At 43.1% G+C, this 15,735-nt stretch overlaps 1 protein-coding gene across 2 annotated transcripts in view; it reads left to right on the top strand.

Moving 5' to 3' along the window:
- The window catches only part of LOC128700126 (mucin-2-like), a 241,513-nt gene that overhangs the window by 202,722 nt on the left and 23,056 nt on the right, over positions 1–15,735 (top strand). The window lies entirely within an intron of this gene.

Raw genomic sequence — 15,735 nt, forward strand, 5'->3', positions numbered from 1 at the left:
ATGCATGTGTAGTGTGATCTAAGCGTAAGTAGAAATAGCAAGACGTACCTGAAATCTCGCATGTTTATGAGACAAAAATGACACCAGCAATCCTACCATCATGTAAAACAATTACAGGCTTCCATTTTACACTCGCCTTGCATTACGGTAATAGCGTCCTGGGCGATTGCTGTCTACCAACCTACTACCTAGGATGAAGAAGGATATACGTAAATAAAAAAAAGGGGCAAATAGTTGGGTGGATATAAAAAATTACAGTATTTGCAGAGTACTTGAAGGTTGGCCTGCTGCAGTATATTATTATTATTATTATAATCAAAAAGAAGCGCTAAGCCACAAGGGCTATACAGCGCTGCAGGGTAGGGAAGGAAGCAAGGGAATTGGATGGCAGAAGGGAGGGGGGATGATCAGCAGGTTACAGAAAACAGCGGGGCAGGGGATAGTACGGGGGTAGAGGGTAGCAAGAGATACAAGTAGAAAGGGCTGAAAGTATCAGAATTTGTGAAGTAAGTCAGTCGTTGTCAAAAAGTCAATGAGAGAGTCCGGATGAAAGGTGGGTCCATCAGCGAGAAGGGAAGGTAAAGAGAGAGCAGCGGGGCGAAGACGACGACAGAGGTAAATTCTGCGTGCTCGTTGATAAAGTGGGCAGTCCAACAGAATGTGGCTGACTGATAATGGAGCTTGGCAATTCTCACAGAGAGGAGCAAGACGCCTCTCCATGAGATATCCATGAGTAAGACGAGTATGGCCAATGCGAAGACGGGAGAGAGTAGTCTCCCAACCTCGACACTGGTGATAAGAAGACGGCCAGTAACCTATACTCGGTTTAATAGACTGAAGTTTGTTGCCGAGCATAGTAGACCAACGTTGTTGCCAACGGGTGTGAAGGTGGGAAGATATTACAGCAAAATAGTCCGTACATGGAATACCTCTATAAGAAACTGGTAGGTCATGTACTGCTGACCGCGCAGCAGTGTCTGCCTGTTCATTGCCCTGTACGTCAACATGACCAGGGACCCAACAAAAAACAATATCTTTATGCTTAGTAAAGATGCGGCGTAGCCAAAGTTGGATACGGAGGACTAAGGGGTGAGGTGTATCAAATTTTTGTATAGCCTGTAAAGCACTAAGGGAGTCTGAGACAACCACAAATGATGACACAGGCATAGATGCAATACGGATAAGTGCTGTAAGGATGGCATATAATTCAGCAGTAAAAATACTAGCTGAAGATAGTAAATGCCCTTGTACGACGCTGTCCGGAAACACTGCTGCGAATCCTACGCCGTCAGAAGACTTAGAGCCATCTGTGTACACAGCAATGGCATGAGAATGAGAGTGAAAGTGGTCAAGAAAAAGAGAGCGGGAAGCGACCGTAGACAGTTGGGCTTTCGAGCAAGGGAGGGAGAAAGAACAGACTCGAACAGCTGGAACTTCCCAGGGGGGTAGGGAAAAGTGAGATGCTACATGTACATAGAAAGGTGGTAGTTGAAGAGAAGACAAGAGCGAATGAAGGCGAAGAGAGAAGGGACGGAGTAAGCAGGGGCGGCGAACAAATAAAGAATGTCTACTAATATCAGTGACCATTCTATAAATGGAAGGATTGCGGAGATCATGAGAGCGTACATAGTAGCGCAGGCAATGGGCATCACGGCGATCGGATAAGGATGGAACGTTCGCTTCTGCATAGAGGCTTTCGACAGGGGAAGAGCGAAAAGCACCAAGGCATAAACGTAATCCTTGGTGATGAATGGGGTTAAGGCTAGAGAGAGTAGTAGGAGATGCCGCTGAATAGATCTGGTCACCATAATCAAGTTTCGATAAAATAAGGGTGGAATGTAGGTGAAGGAGGGTTCGACGATCAGCTCCCCACGAAAGATGAGCAAGGGTTTTAAGAAGGTTCAGCCGGCTGTGACAAGTTGCCTTCAGAGAGGTAATGTGAGGTTTCCAGGATAACCTACGATCAAAGAGGAGGCCCAGAAACTTGACTGTATCACGTTCAGGGATACGTGAGCCATAGAGGTACAAAGGATGATCAGAGATGACAGAGCGTCTAGTGAAAGTGATTTGGTGGGTTTTAGTGCTGGAAAATTTAAACCCATGTGTGGTGGCCCAATTGGAAACACGGTCGACTGCATGCTGGAGAGAAACTGTAAGGAGGTGACAGTCAGCGCCTGCGCAGGCAATAGCGAAGTCATCAACATAGAGTGATGACCAAATATTTGATGGAAGACTAGAGGCCAAATCATTAATAGCAAGGAGAAAAAGTGTTGTGCTCAGAACACATCCCTGGGGGACACCTTCAGCTTGGACAAAGTCCGGGGAGAGCACATTATTAACCCGAACACGGAAATGCCTGTCAGTTAAAAAGTTCTTAAGGAAGGATGGTAGATTGCCTCGAAGGCCTAAGGAGTGGGCTTGGGCTAAAATATTATACCTCCAAGTTGTGTCATATGCCTTCTCAAGGTCAAAAAATATGGCAATAACTGAGTGGTTATTCGCAAAGGCATTACGAACATACGTATCCAAGTGCAGTAAGGGGTCTATGGTAGAACGTCCCTTACGAAAGCCATATTGACGAGTGGAGAGACTGTTGTGTGTCTCTAAATACCACACTAAACGTCTATTTACTAGACGTTCCATTACTTTGCAAACTGCACTGGTAAGAGCAATGGGACGATAGTGGGAGGTTTCATGTCCCGTAGTGCCTGGTTTGCGGAAAGGGAGAACAATGGCGGATTTCCACAGCTGTGGAAGAACTCCTTGTGACCAAATAAGATTGTAAAGGCGTAATAGGACTGCAAGGGCTGACTGATGTAAATGTTGTAGCATACGAATATGAATGTCGTCGGGCCCAGCTGCCGATGATCGACAAGCTGAGAGTGTTGCCTCCAGTTCTTGAAGTGTAAAAGGCACATTATACTGTTCTTCTCTGAGAGAAGAAAAGTCCAAGGGTGCTAACTCTCTGGCAGACTTTGAGGAAAGAAATGAGGGGCATAGATGGAGTCCCTGAGAAATACGGACCAGATGATTGCCAATTTCATTGGCAACATCTAGTGGGTTTGCTATATCAACACCGGCAACCCGCAGAACAGGAGCCGGGTCAGGAGAATATTTACCACTCAGTTTTCGTACTTTTTTCCAGACTGCACTCATAGAGGAAGCAGAGGTGATGGTGGAGACAATCTCGCCAGCAAGTGCGTTTAGCGTCACGGATGACACGGCGAGCGATCGCACGCTTCTGTTTAAAATCAAGGAGTCGCTCTGTGGTTCTATTGTACCGGTACCTGCCCCATGCAGCGCGCTTCAAACGTACTGCACGAGCACACGCAGGAGACCACCAAGGCACGCATTTCTGAGAATGCCTGCCCGAAGTTTGGGGTATAGAATGAGAAGCTGCGGTGAAAACGGAGGACGAGAAGAGGTGTAAAAGCTCATCGATGGAGGACGAAGAAGGAACCTCTTTAAAAACAGTCAGGTGTGAGTAAAGGTTCCAATTTGCCCGATTAAATTGAGAGCGTGGGGTGCGAAGAGGTGGCGAATATGAAGGGGAAGTAAGAATGATTGGGAAATGATCACTGTCATGTAAGTCCGGGAGAACAGACCAAGTAAAGTCCAATGCGGCGGAGGAAGAGCAAACTGAGAGATCGATGCAAGAGAGAGTATGAGTCCGAGGATCAAAATGGGTGTGAGTACCTGTATTTAAAACATGGAGGGGGTGGGTGGCAAGAAAAGCCTCTAACTGAATTCCACGGGAATCACAGTGAGACCCTCCCCAGAGGAAATGGTGGGCATTAAAATCACCAAGTAACAGAATCGGTGGCGGTAATGACGAAACAAGGAAGGCAAAATCCGGAATAGATAATGCCCGAGAAGGAGAGAGATATAAAGAACAGAGCGTATACCACCTATGTAAGTGGATACGGGCTGCTGTGTAATGCAGCGAAGTATGAATAAATAGCTGATGGTACGGAATATCAGTGCGGAGAAGAAGGGCACTTTCATTAAAGGTCCCATCAGGAAAAGGATCTGAAGAATACAATAAATTATAGCCTGAGATGTGAGAAATAACAGCAGAGTGTAATTTTGGTTCCTGTAAGCAAACACCAACAGGGGCAAACTGGGAGAGTAACATCTGAAGCTCACCCCGATTACCCCTGAGGCCGCGTATATTCCACTGTAAAAAGGCCATGATTGGCAATGATAAAGATACTTGAAATCCGCAGGTAAGGGTTCCTACGGACTAGAAGGGTTAGAAAAGTCCACATGCGGAGGCAGTGGAAAATGTTCAAGCAGCGAAGGAACGGTGCGCTGTGAAGAAAGGAGTTGCGCAGATGGAGCAGAGGAGAGAGAAAGAGCGGAAGGTGGATCAGTGTCCATTGATGGTTTGGTCTCTGCAATATATTCAGAGATTGCTTCAAGTGTTTCGGAATTCAGAGATGTTGTATGGGAGACAATATTGGGAATGGTAGGGGGAGGATGAGTAAAGATTGGAACTGTATTGGACTGTACCAAGGTAGGGGGGGGCGAAAGGGTGGAGGGAACTGGAGAAGCGTGGCAGGGGACAGAAGAGACAGGAACCTGGGAGGTGGCAGAAGAGGAAGAAACTTGGGAGGGAACAGGGGAGGAAGGTACATTACGAGGAGGAGGGTGAACCTCTGCACTTGTAACTGAGCCAGTGAGAGGGGAAGAACTAGGGACAGAGACAGGGAGGGTAAAATGAGGAGGTGGAAGATGGGTAGGAGGTGTTACCGGACCTTTTTTTGACTTTTGAGAAGTAGAGGGACGATTGGGAAGAGGTGTCGTACGAGGTCTCGTCGATACTGAGGCTTGTAAGAGAGAACTCGAAGAAGCGAGATTAGACTGAGGCGTTGAAGTAGGGACGTCTGAGCCGAGGACAGCAAAAGGATTAGATACAGGAGTGATTATGGGAGAGGTAACCACAGAGGTGGGTGTAGAAGATGGGATACCAGAAGTGGGGGGACGTTTTGAAACACGGGAATAAGAAACACGTGGGAGTCTCCCTTGGAGGCGGAGATGAGAAACTGCCATGGCATAAGGGAGACCTTCTGTCTCTTTGAGGTAACGGATTTCCCGCTCGTTTAAATAGACCTGACAACGGCGAGAGTACGAAGGGTGAGCCTCATGACAGTTAAGGCAAGAGGGAGATCGATTGCAAGACGTATTAGAATGGTCATCGGCACCACAGACTGGGCATTCGGCGATAGATCTGCAATATTTCGCTGGATGGCCAAATCGCCAGCAATTTCTACACTGTTGTGGTGTAGGGATCACCTTTCGAACTTGTAACCGATGTCCTGCTATATAAACGGAGGATGGGAGTTCTCGGCTGTCAAAAGTTAAACGAGCCACATTGCTAGGGTATCGTCTCCGCCCACGGGCAGGAAGAACGTAAGTGTCTACCTTGAGGATTGGGAGATCTTGGAGTTCCAGCTGTTCTAGAATGTCGGTGCCACATGTCTGGAAATTTTGTTGAACTATGGTATGGGGCAGAATAACGGTACCACTACAAGAATTGAGGGAATGATGTTTTTCAAGGGTGACAGGAACAGTATCTATATGGGAAAGACGAGAGAGCGCACGAGCCTGGGTAGCATTCTGTACGGTAATGATGCGCGTACCGCTCTTAAGAGCATGAAAAGAAATATCTTTACCAACATGGCGTAGGAGTGCCTTGCCAATACTATGGTCAGAAAGATAGGCAGTAGAGGAAGTTGGTCGTAAAGTGAAGAATTTAGTCCACTGTTCAGTCTGAAACTGAGCGTGGAAAGGTAGTGAAGGACGTGTCGATCGTTTCTGAGAAGAACGAGAAGGTGAAGGTGGAGAAGTATCATCAGCAGGTAATTGTCGTTGACGTTTAGGCGTGGGACCAGAGTTGGTCCGACGTGGAACGGGTCGGCGATTTGAAAATTGCCGCACCGTAGAGGGAGAGGCCGGAAGCATAGTCAGAGGAGAGCGAAGGTCTGATAAATCGAAGGAGTCAGTCGAGGCCTCAGTACCTGAAGCGGGTGAGGAAACAGCACCGGCAATAGGTACAGAGGCATGAGGAATGTCTGAAGAGTGGTCCAAAGACGAGGCGGGGTCAGAACGGGGTGCGGTATCAAGAAGGGGCCCGGGGGTACCAGGTTCATGGACTAGGGCTGCCATGGTTAGGTTACTTCTTTCTTTTTGTTTTTAAGAAAAAAAAAGAAAGAAGAAAAGAAAATAAAAATAAAAAAAAGAAAAAAAAAGGGGGGACCGGGGAGGGATAGTTCCTAGGAGGAATGAAAGGGCCAGAAATCTCCCTCCGCGCCCAAGAGGACTCGACACCGCTAGTAGCGCAGATGCAGCATGGAACCCGTGCCATACCCTACCCTTCATGCCAGTAAACCAGCAATCTGGGATAGCAACCTCACATCTGCCGAGCTACCTCGGTGGACAAAAGAGAGGGCGGCCGGATATCCGCCACAAAGCATACCTCCTTCAGCCACCACCCCCGGAATCCGAAAGGTGGCTTCCAGAGATACACCCGTCGCCCAAAAGACACCCAAAGCTACTCCGGGATACCGGAGAGGGATCGGGACATCCCTAGGCAATCCAGATTCCACGGCAAACTACGCCACCGCCAAGAAACCTCAACGGAATGGGATGGACCCCGGTGTCCTTTCCCCTACCTAGGAACTAGCGCGCCTGTGGGAGAAATCACGAAGGCTAAAAAGAGGAAGGGCAAAAGGGAGGGGTGAGGAGGAGGAGGAGGAATGGAAAAAGGGGAGGATGGGGAGGATGGGATAGGGGAGGGGAGAATGGGGGGTAATTAGGTTCGGTCTGAGGAAGAAGACCGACAGGGCTAATTCCTCAGACCAAGAGCCTCTTCACCACGCCAAGGAGCCCCCCTTGAAGAGGTGCTGCAGTATAGAAAAGCAGAGTATGCATAAATGTAAAAACCACAGAGGTACTGTATATGCCTTCTTAATATAAATGAGAAAGATACTTTATGTGGAAAGAGCATGATCAACCAGGTAAATATTACACTGATCTTATTGGGAAACTCATTCAAATCAAAAGGTTAATCAATCAGAAGTACAGTATTAATTTTGTGTCAATCAATTAACCAAGCTCATAAGACAACAACAATGTATTGCGTATAAGAGACTCATGCTCTTTGGGAAAATTTTCTATATTGGAAGGAATTTAGTGTAGTGTGAGTGAATAGTTTGAGATTATATTTTGCTTTATGGATATATAGTATTAAAACAGAAATAATATATATGTAGAGAGAATCAGTGCATAAGATAAGAGCAGGTGGAGTAATTCTGAGGTACATATGAGCCATGCTGAATGCAGTGGATGGTTGTCATTTGCTTTATGCTGATGTTATATTTACATTGTGCATCATAGCACTAAATGGTTGAGTGAGATTTGTTTTATATATAAACAGTTAAATAGTGTTTGCTAAATGTTTTAGATATAAACAGTGTTAGATAAATGGACATTTGTGTGGCTAAAAACACATTTACTGTATGTTGCACTCACCAGGAGTTTTCTCAGACTAATACAAACATTACAGTGCATGGACAAGAGGGTATATATAAAGGAAGTAAGGTGAAGTGCCTGGCAGGTGGAGTATTATTGAAGTAAGTAGTACTAGTAGTAGTTTTGGTATATAGTGATTTCAAGTGATGGTGGAAATGGAGAGTTGTTAATTGTAGATTTTTGGATTACCTTTTCTGCTAGTCACTAGTAGGAAACTGTCAATTGGGAAGTCTCTGAGAGCAGAGAATGATATTCAGAGAAATATTCATTATTAGTTGTATATGTGTTCATTTACCTAACATTTTGACATTTGTCATACAAATAATCAATGAGAATAATGTACTTGTGTCTAATCATACTTTTTACCTCGTTGCCTATTTCCTAGGTGCATTTCCAGAAAAGATTATAATTATTATGTTCATGGAAAGAGGAGAAACTTGTAGGGGTCATATAGAGCCTGGGGAAGTAGAAGGTAATCAGGTTTGCTCCAAGAAAGGAGAAATCAGGTTTAGTTCCTTGGATCAAGAGCTCCTTACTGGAATTAAGAATCCACACTTGAGGGGAAAGACAGATGTTACAGTTCAATGTTGATCCACAAAACCACAAACTTTGTCTGACTAGCCAGTGTTCTAGTGCCATTATATATTTTGCATTTCTCTGTTCACATTTTAACATCACATCATATCCTTTACAGATCGTTCCAGATTCTTCTAAAAATCTCTTAACTTCTCTTCATTGTCGTCTAACAGCATAATCAACAAATCACTCAATCAATAAATTCATATCCACATGCACTGTTTGTACAAAACTGGATGACATTATCTCTCTCACATGACAAGCCCCTTAGTTATTCGGAACATTTCAGTCAAGCTTAAACCTAACTTACATCTAGAAGGACTAGAGTATTTTACATATATGTATATAAGACAATTATGATTTCCACAATAAAGTAGTTACCTGAATTATTACAAAATGTGATCAAATAGTATTTTACATATACATATGTATGTAGACAAGATAATCACAATAAAAGTGATTCAGTGAGAATGACTCAATGTATATGGACAGATAAAATCATAGCAAGGTAAATGAGAATAAGAATACTTAGTTTATACAATATTAAACTTATTCAGTAATTCAAAATAAAAATTCTAATGAAAATTATGATAGGAATGACACTAGTTACATGAAGTGATACTAAATATAATGAGATAATTGTTATTGGGATTACATTTAGGTAAGGAGGGGCTTTTTAACAATAGCTTTGAAGTGGTCGGCAGATAAGTAACATCTGGAGTCTTCAGGCAAGCACTTCCAGATTTTGGGTCCTTTTATGTGCTGATTGAGTCAGACACGGGAAATATTATTGAGATTTTTGTGTCTAGTATTATGCTACGAGTTCTGTTGCAGCTATCAAGAAAGTGTTTTAGGGCAGGATTAATAACAGAATTGATTATCCTGTATATGTTGTACAGTGGACTCTCGGTTATCGGCCCTAATCCATTCCAAAAGGTCGGCCTAAAATCAAAACGGCCGAAAACTGAAATAATATTTCCCATAAGAATTAATATAAAAACAATTAATCCATTCCAGAGACCCAAAAATATTAACAAAAAGTACATTTTTTGAAGATTAACTATAGTTTACATACACAAAACAATGAGAACTAAATAAAATAAATACATGAACAATTAAATCACTATTACATACCTTTACTGAAGATTTTTTTTTGGCTTACGGAAGATAGGGAGGAGGAGAGAGGGAGTTAGGGTTATTGTTTGGAAGGAAAATCCCCCACCATAAGGACTTCAGGTAACAAATCCCTCTCTGGGGTACTTCCCTTATTTGTCTTTTAATGCCACTAGGACCAGCTTGAGAGTCACTGCACCCCTGTTGCACAAAATAACTGTCCAGAGTGCTCTGTTTCTGGCGTCTCTAAGATTTCCCTGAAGTGGGACAAGGTTTTGTCACTGAACATGTTGCAGGTATGGCTTGTTTCAGCTTGGTCAGGGTGATACTTTTCAATAAAAACTTTGCAACTCATTCCACTTGACACACCTGTCCTTAATCACTGAAGAAGGAGGCACCTTCTGCCCTCTCTCCTCCTCTGAAGAAATTTCCTCAGCTGCAGTCTGTTGCTGTTCCAGTTGAAGCTCTTGCAGCTCTTCAGTGGTTAGCTCTTCCCTGTGGTCCTCCACCAACTCTTCCACATCCTCACCACTCACATCCAACCCCTTGGACTTCTCCAGTGCCACAATAGATTGCACAACAGGCATAAGGTCCTCAGGGTCAGCCCCAAACCCTTCAAAATTCCTCTCTTGGACACAATCTGGCCACAGTTTTCTCCAAGCAGAGTTCAAAGTCCTGGAGGTCACTCCCTGCTAAGCTTTACCTATAAGGCTTATGGAATGGAGGATACTGAAGTGATTCCTCCAGAACTCTCTTAGGGTCAAATGAGTGTCTGAGGCCATTTCAAAGCACCTTTGAAACACTGATTTTGTGTAGAGTTTTTTGAAGTTAGAAATGACCTGCTGGTCCATGGGCTGCATGAGAGGAGTGTTGCTAGGAGGCAAGAACTTCACTGTTATAAAGCGGGAGTCCCTAAACAATTGGTCTTCCAAATCTGGAGGATGAGCAGGAGCACTGTCCAGTACTAGGAGGCACTTAAGTGGCACTATCTTTCCCAGGAGGTATTTTTCACACCGGGGCCAACCACATCATTGACCCACTCTTTGAAAACGTGCCTTGTGACCCACAATCTATTCTTGATGACATTGTTTTTCTTGAACACTGCGATTTTCTGAGTGATACACCAGTAAAGACTTCGCTCTGAAATCCCCATTAGCATTAGCACAAAATAAAAGAGTAAGCCTGTCTTTCATAGGCTTGTGTCCTAGCAGTGCTTTTTCCTCCTGCATAATGTAGGTCCTCTTTGGCATTTTCTTCCAAAAGAGGCCTGTTTCGTCACAATTGAACACTTGTTGGGGGAGGAATCCTTCAGCCTCTACGAACCCCTTGAATTCCTGCACAAATTTTTCAGCCGCACATTTGTCAGAACTTGCAGTCTTCCCATGCCTTACCACACTGTGGATGCCACTAAGCTTCTTAAATCTCTCAAACCAGCCTTTGCTGGCCCTAAATTCGCTAACAGCAGCACTTGTTCCAGGTATTTTCTTTACAAGATCCGCATGCAACTGCCTTGCCTTCTCACAAATCATCGACTCCACAACACTATCTCCTGCTAATTGTTTTTCAGTGATCCACAAAACCAACAACTTCTCCATATTGGTGACCTTTGTTTAGTTAGCACATTTACTCCTTTTGCCACATCAGCTTCCTTGATTTGTTCTTTCTTTGCCAGGATACAAGTTATTGTTGATTTGTTTTTCCCATACATTCTGGCAAATTCTAGCACTCAAACACCATCATGTTTCTCACTTTCTTTACCAAAAGAACTTTACTAGGAACTTTCTTTGGGGGCCATGGTTACTTATTTCCCAGTTGCACTTAATAGATAACCGCAAAAATCATGAAATGTTTAGATGAATGAGCAGAAGCTTCCTCACTCGCCCAGAGACAAAGCCAGACTGATGTGCTCGTGGCTGACGGCAGTGGGTTGACGTGTACCATACAGCCGATAAGCAGAATAACGGCCAATAACTGGGAGCCAAAAAAAACTGGCCGATAAGCGAGCTGGCTGATAAGCAGAATGGCAGATAACCGAGGGTCCACTGTATATATAGAAGTATGAGTGATTTAATATAAATTAAACAAGTTTAAGCTTTTGAAGAGTGGGGGAATGTGTTACTTGGCTCTATGCTGAGTAATCACTTGTACAACTGCTTTTTGCTGAGTTATTTTTGACTTCAGGTGATTTGCTGTAGTGGATCCCAAGGCACAAATAGCGTAGGTGAGGCAAGGATAAACTAGAGAGTGATACTTATAATGTAAGTAGTGCTGTTTGAGGTACAGTGGTCCCTCAATAATCGTCCATAATCCGTTCCTGGAAGTGGAACTATTATCGAAATAGCCAATTTTCGAATCAATTTTCCCCAAAAGAAATAATGTAAATGCAATTAATCCGTTCCTGACACCCAGAAGTATTAAAACAAAAAATTTTTTTACATGAAATATAGATGTAGTATAAAAACAATACAATGGCACATGATGAATGAAACATTAACAGAATAACACTTACCTTTATTGGCGATTCTTCTTAGTGTATGGAAGACTGGAGAAGGAGACAGATTGGATTATTTACTGCTTGGAAGGGGAATCCCCTTCCATCAACACCTCAGGTACCAATTGCTTTTCTGGGGTTACTTCTCTTCTCTGTTTCTTAATGCCACTAGGACCACCTTGAGAGTCACTGGAGTCCTGTCTCGCAAAACAACTGTCCAGAGAGCTCTGTTTCAGGCATCTCTTTAAAACTTCCCTAAAATGGGCCAAGACTCTGTCACTGTACAAGTTGCCCATATGGCTTGCAACATCCTTCTCAGGGTGATGTTTCTCCATAAATCTTTCCATACTACCCCACATTTCAAAAATCTCCTTAATTTCTGAAGAAGGCACCTTCTTCCATCTCTCTTCCTCCTCCTCTGCAGCAAGATTCTGAGCTGCGATCTGTTGCTCTTCCTGCTGAAGCTCTTGCAGCTCCTCAGTGGTTAGCTGTTCACTGTGGTCCTCCACCAACTCTTCCACATCCTCCAAACCCACATCCAACCCCATGGAACTCCCCAGTGCGACAATAGAGTTCACAACTGACATAGGCTCATCAGGGGGTGCCCAAACCCTTCAAAATCCCTCTTGTGGACACAATCTGGCCACAATTTTCTCCAAGCAGAGTTCAAAGTCCTGGTAGTCACTCCCTCCCAAGCCTTACCTATAAGGCTTATGCAATGGAGAATACTGAAGTGTTCTTTCCAAAAATTTCTTAGGGTCAAGTGAGTGTCTGAGGTCACATTAACCCTTTGAGGGTCGACAGGCCCTCTCCGAAACTCGTTCTCAGGGTCGGCCAAATTTAAAAAAAAAAAAAATTATTTTCTCTTATGAAAAGATAGAGAATCTTTTCCCGATCATAAAGACACCAAAAGTTTGAAATTTGATAGAAAACTTACGGAATTATGCTCTCGCAAAGTTAGCGGTCTCGGCGATGTTTACGCATCGGCGATTTTGCCCACTTTGAGCCCCATTTTCGGCCAATTTCACTGTACTAGTCGACAAAAAACATGAATATTTCGCTAGAACTCCATTTTTTCTATCGAATGGGTGCAAGAAACCACTCATTTATGAAATTCAACTATCCAGTACAGTGGTCAGAATTTAGCAATTTTGCCAATTTCACACAAATTTCAAAAGATGCCAATTTCCGAATAGGGTCCAGAATAAACAAGAAAGACATTCCTGGCACTAAAATGACATTTCCTCTAGTCATTAGTCACGTCTCAAGGCCCCTCTTATATTCTTTTGCTTTCCACTTTGAATTTTTATTTTCACAAAAAATATAAGATTTACTGTTATGCAGACTACTGCATTAGTGTAAAAAATGGTATAAATATTATTGGTGCACTTGTGAAAGAATATTAGACTCACCAGTTGACGTGTATTGCACGCTTGGCACGATTTGTTTACTTTTGAAGTTTGGTAAAAATCGAACATTTCTGCTACTTTGAGCTCAATTTCAAGGCACCTTTCTTTGTAAAATCAGTCAAAATCATCTCAATTACTGTAAAATGTCTTTCATTCTATAAAATGAGACCAAGAAAACTAGAATACAACAATAAATTCCATACGAAAATACACTGCAAAGTCGCTGATTTATTAAAAAAAAATGGTCAAAGTTTTTTTTTTCTCATTATGCACTGTGTGCTGCAGGATTTTTTTTTAGACTGTGCACACTGACCACACAGACCCATTCTTTCATATGAAGGCCTACCAGCTTTCTCCCACTAGATTTGAGGCCGCTAGAATTTATGAGTACTAGTACGTCGAAAACCCCTACGCGTAAGACGTACTAGTACGACGAAAACCCTCAAAGGGTTAAAGTACCTTTCAAACATTGCTTTGGTGTAGAGTTTTTTAAAGTTTGAAATGGCTTGCTGGTCCATGGGCTGGAGGAGAGGAGTGGTATTCGGGGGCAAGAACTTTACTGTGATGAACCCAAACTCCTTCAGAATTAGGTCATCCAAGTTTGGAGGATGAGCAGGTGCATTGTCCATTACTAGGAGGCACTTGAGATCCAATTTCTTTTCCAGGAGGTAATTCTTCACACTAGGGCCAAACACTTCATTGAACCACTCGACGAAAATGTCCGTTGTGACCCATGCCTTATTATTAGATCTCCAAAACACACACAATTTACTCTTCATAACATTGTTTTTCTTGAACACTCTGGTAATTTCAGAATGGTACACTAGTAACGGCTTCACTTTGAAATCCCCACTAGCATTAGCACAGAACATGAACGTCAGTTTATCTTTCATAGGCTTGTGTCCTGGCAGTGCCTTTTCTTCCTGAGTAATGCAGGTCCTCTTTGGCATTTTCTTCCAAAAGAGGCCTGTTTCGTCACAATTGAACACTTGTTCAGGTTTCAGTCCTTCACTGTTTATGTACTCCTTGAATTCCTGCACATATTTTTCAGCCACTTTGTTGTCAGAACTGGCAGCCTCACCATGCTTTACCACACTGTGTATGCCAGTACGCTTCTTAAATCTCAAACCACCATTTGCTGGCCTTAAATTCACTCACATCACCACTAGTTGCAGGCAATTTCTTTACCAAATCGTCATGCAACTGCCTAGCCTTTTCACAAACAAGCGACGTCATAAGACTATCTCCTGCTAATTGTTTCTCGTTTATCCACACCAATAATAACTTCTCAACATCTTCGAGTACGGTGATCTCATTTTTGTCACCATATTTACCCCCTTTGCAACAACAGCGTCCTTGATTTCCTTCTTCTTGGCTATGATGGAAGATATGGCTGTACGGGATTTGTTATACATCCTGGCCAGTTCGCCCACACGTACGCCACTTTCATATTGTTCAATGATGTTTTTCTTAAATTCAATCGTATTTCTCACCTTTACCAAAGGCTTGGCACTAGGAGCTTTCTTTGGAGCCATGGTAGCTTATTTAGCACTTGCAAGCACTAAAATCAATGGAATATTATGAAATATTTCGTTGGAGCAAGTGAGGGGACCGTCGCTCACTGGTAAACAAAGGCACACTGGCTGGGAAGGGAAGGCCCAGGCGGCTCAGAGCATGAGTACGCGTCCCAGACGAAGGACTATTAGCGAGTTAACGGACCATTTGCGAGCCAATGTTTAGACGAAATAACAGGACTATTTCCGAAATGGACGACTTTCAGGCCGGACGATTATTGAGGGACCACTGTACATAGTAATGATCTTGGAGAGGATGCCAACTTATTTGGATACCTTTTATGTCTCGAAATGGATGAGCTGTTAATCATAACATTTAGCTGGACATTTGCAGCTCAATTCCCAAACATCATATAAAAGGTCTGGTCAGTGTTAAGAGTGCATTTGCTTGACGATGTTAGTGAGAGTTCAGCTTTGGGTTGGAGATGACAAAAGTTGCCATCTGCATACAGAACATGTACTAGTCAATTTTTGTCAACTAGTACACAGGAATTGGCCAAAAATAGGGCTCAAAGTGGGCGGAATCGCTGATGCGTAAACATCGGCGAGACCGCTAACTTTGCGAGAGCACAATTCCGTAAGTTTTCTATCAAATTTCATACTTTTGGTGTCATTATGATCGAGAAAAGATTCTCTATCATTTCATAAGAAAAAATAATTTTTTTCCAAAAATTTTTCGACCCTGAGAACAAGTTTAGGAGAGGGCCTCTCGACCCTGAAAGGGTTAATAATATGTCTTCCAGACTATCAAGTGACACCAAGAAACAGCCAATAAAGCACTGTCAGAGCTGTTCCCATCATGTAAGGCATGATTTTAATACCATGCACACCCACCACAGAGACCTATGTTCTCATGGGTTAAAATATGCCACTCAGCAAATTTGAGAGTACCACGATTTACGTATTCATCCATGAAAGCCACTGGCCTCAGTCCCTTAGATCTACATGACCAACAGTAACAGAGTTAATTATATCTCGATCAAACAAAAACAAAATGTGTAGTTTACATGTAATAAAGTATTGTTAAGCACAAATAAAG

Source organism: Cherax quadricarinatus, chromosome 74 (genome assembly GCF_038502225.1).
Source record: "Cherax quadricarinatus isolate ZL_2023a chromosome 74, ASM3850222v1, whole genome shotgun sequence".
In the NCBI taxonomy this organism is placed as follows: domain Eukaryota; kingdom Metazoa; phylum Arthropoda; class Malacostraca; order Decapoda; family Parastacidae; genus Cherax; species Cherax quadricarinatus.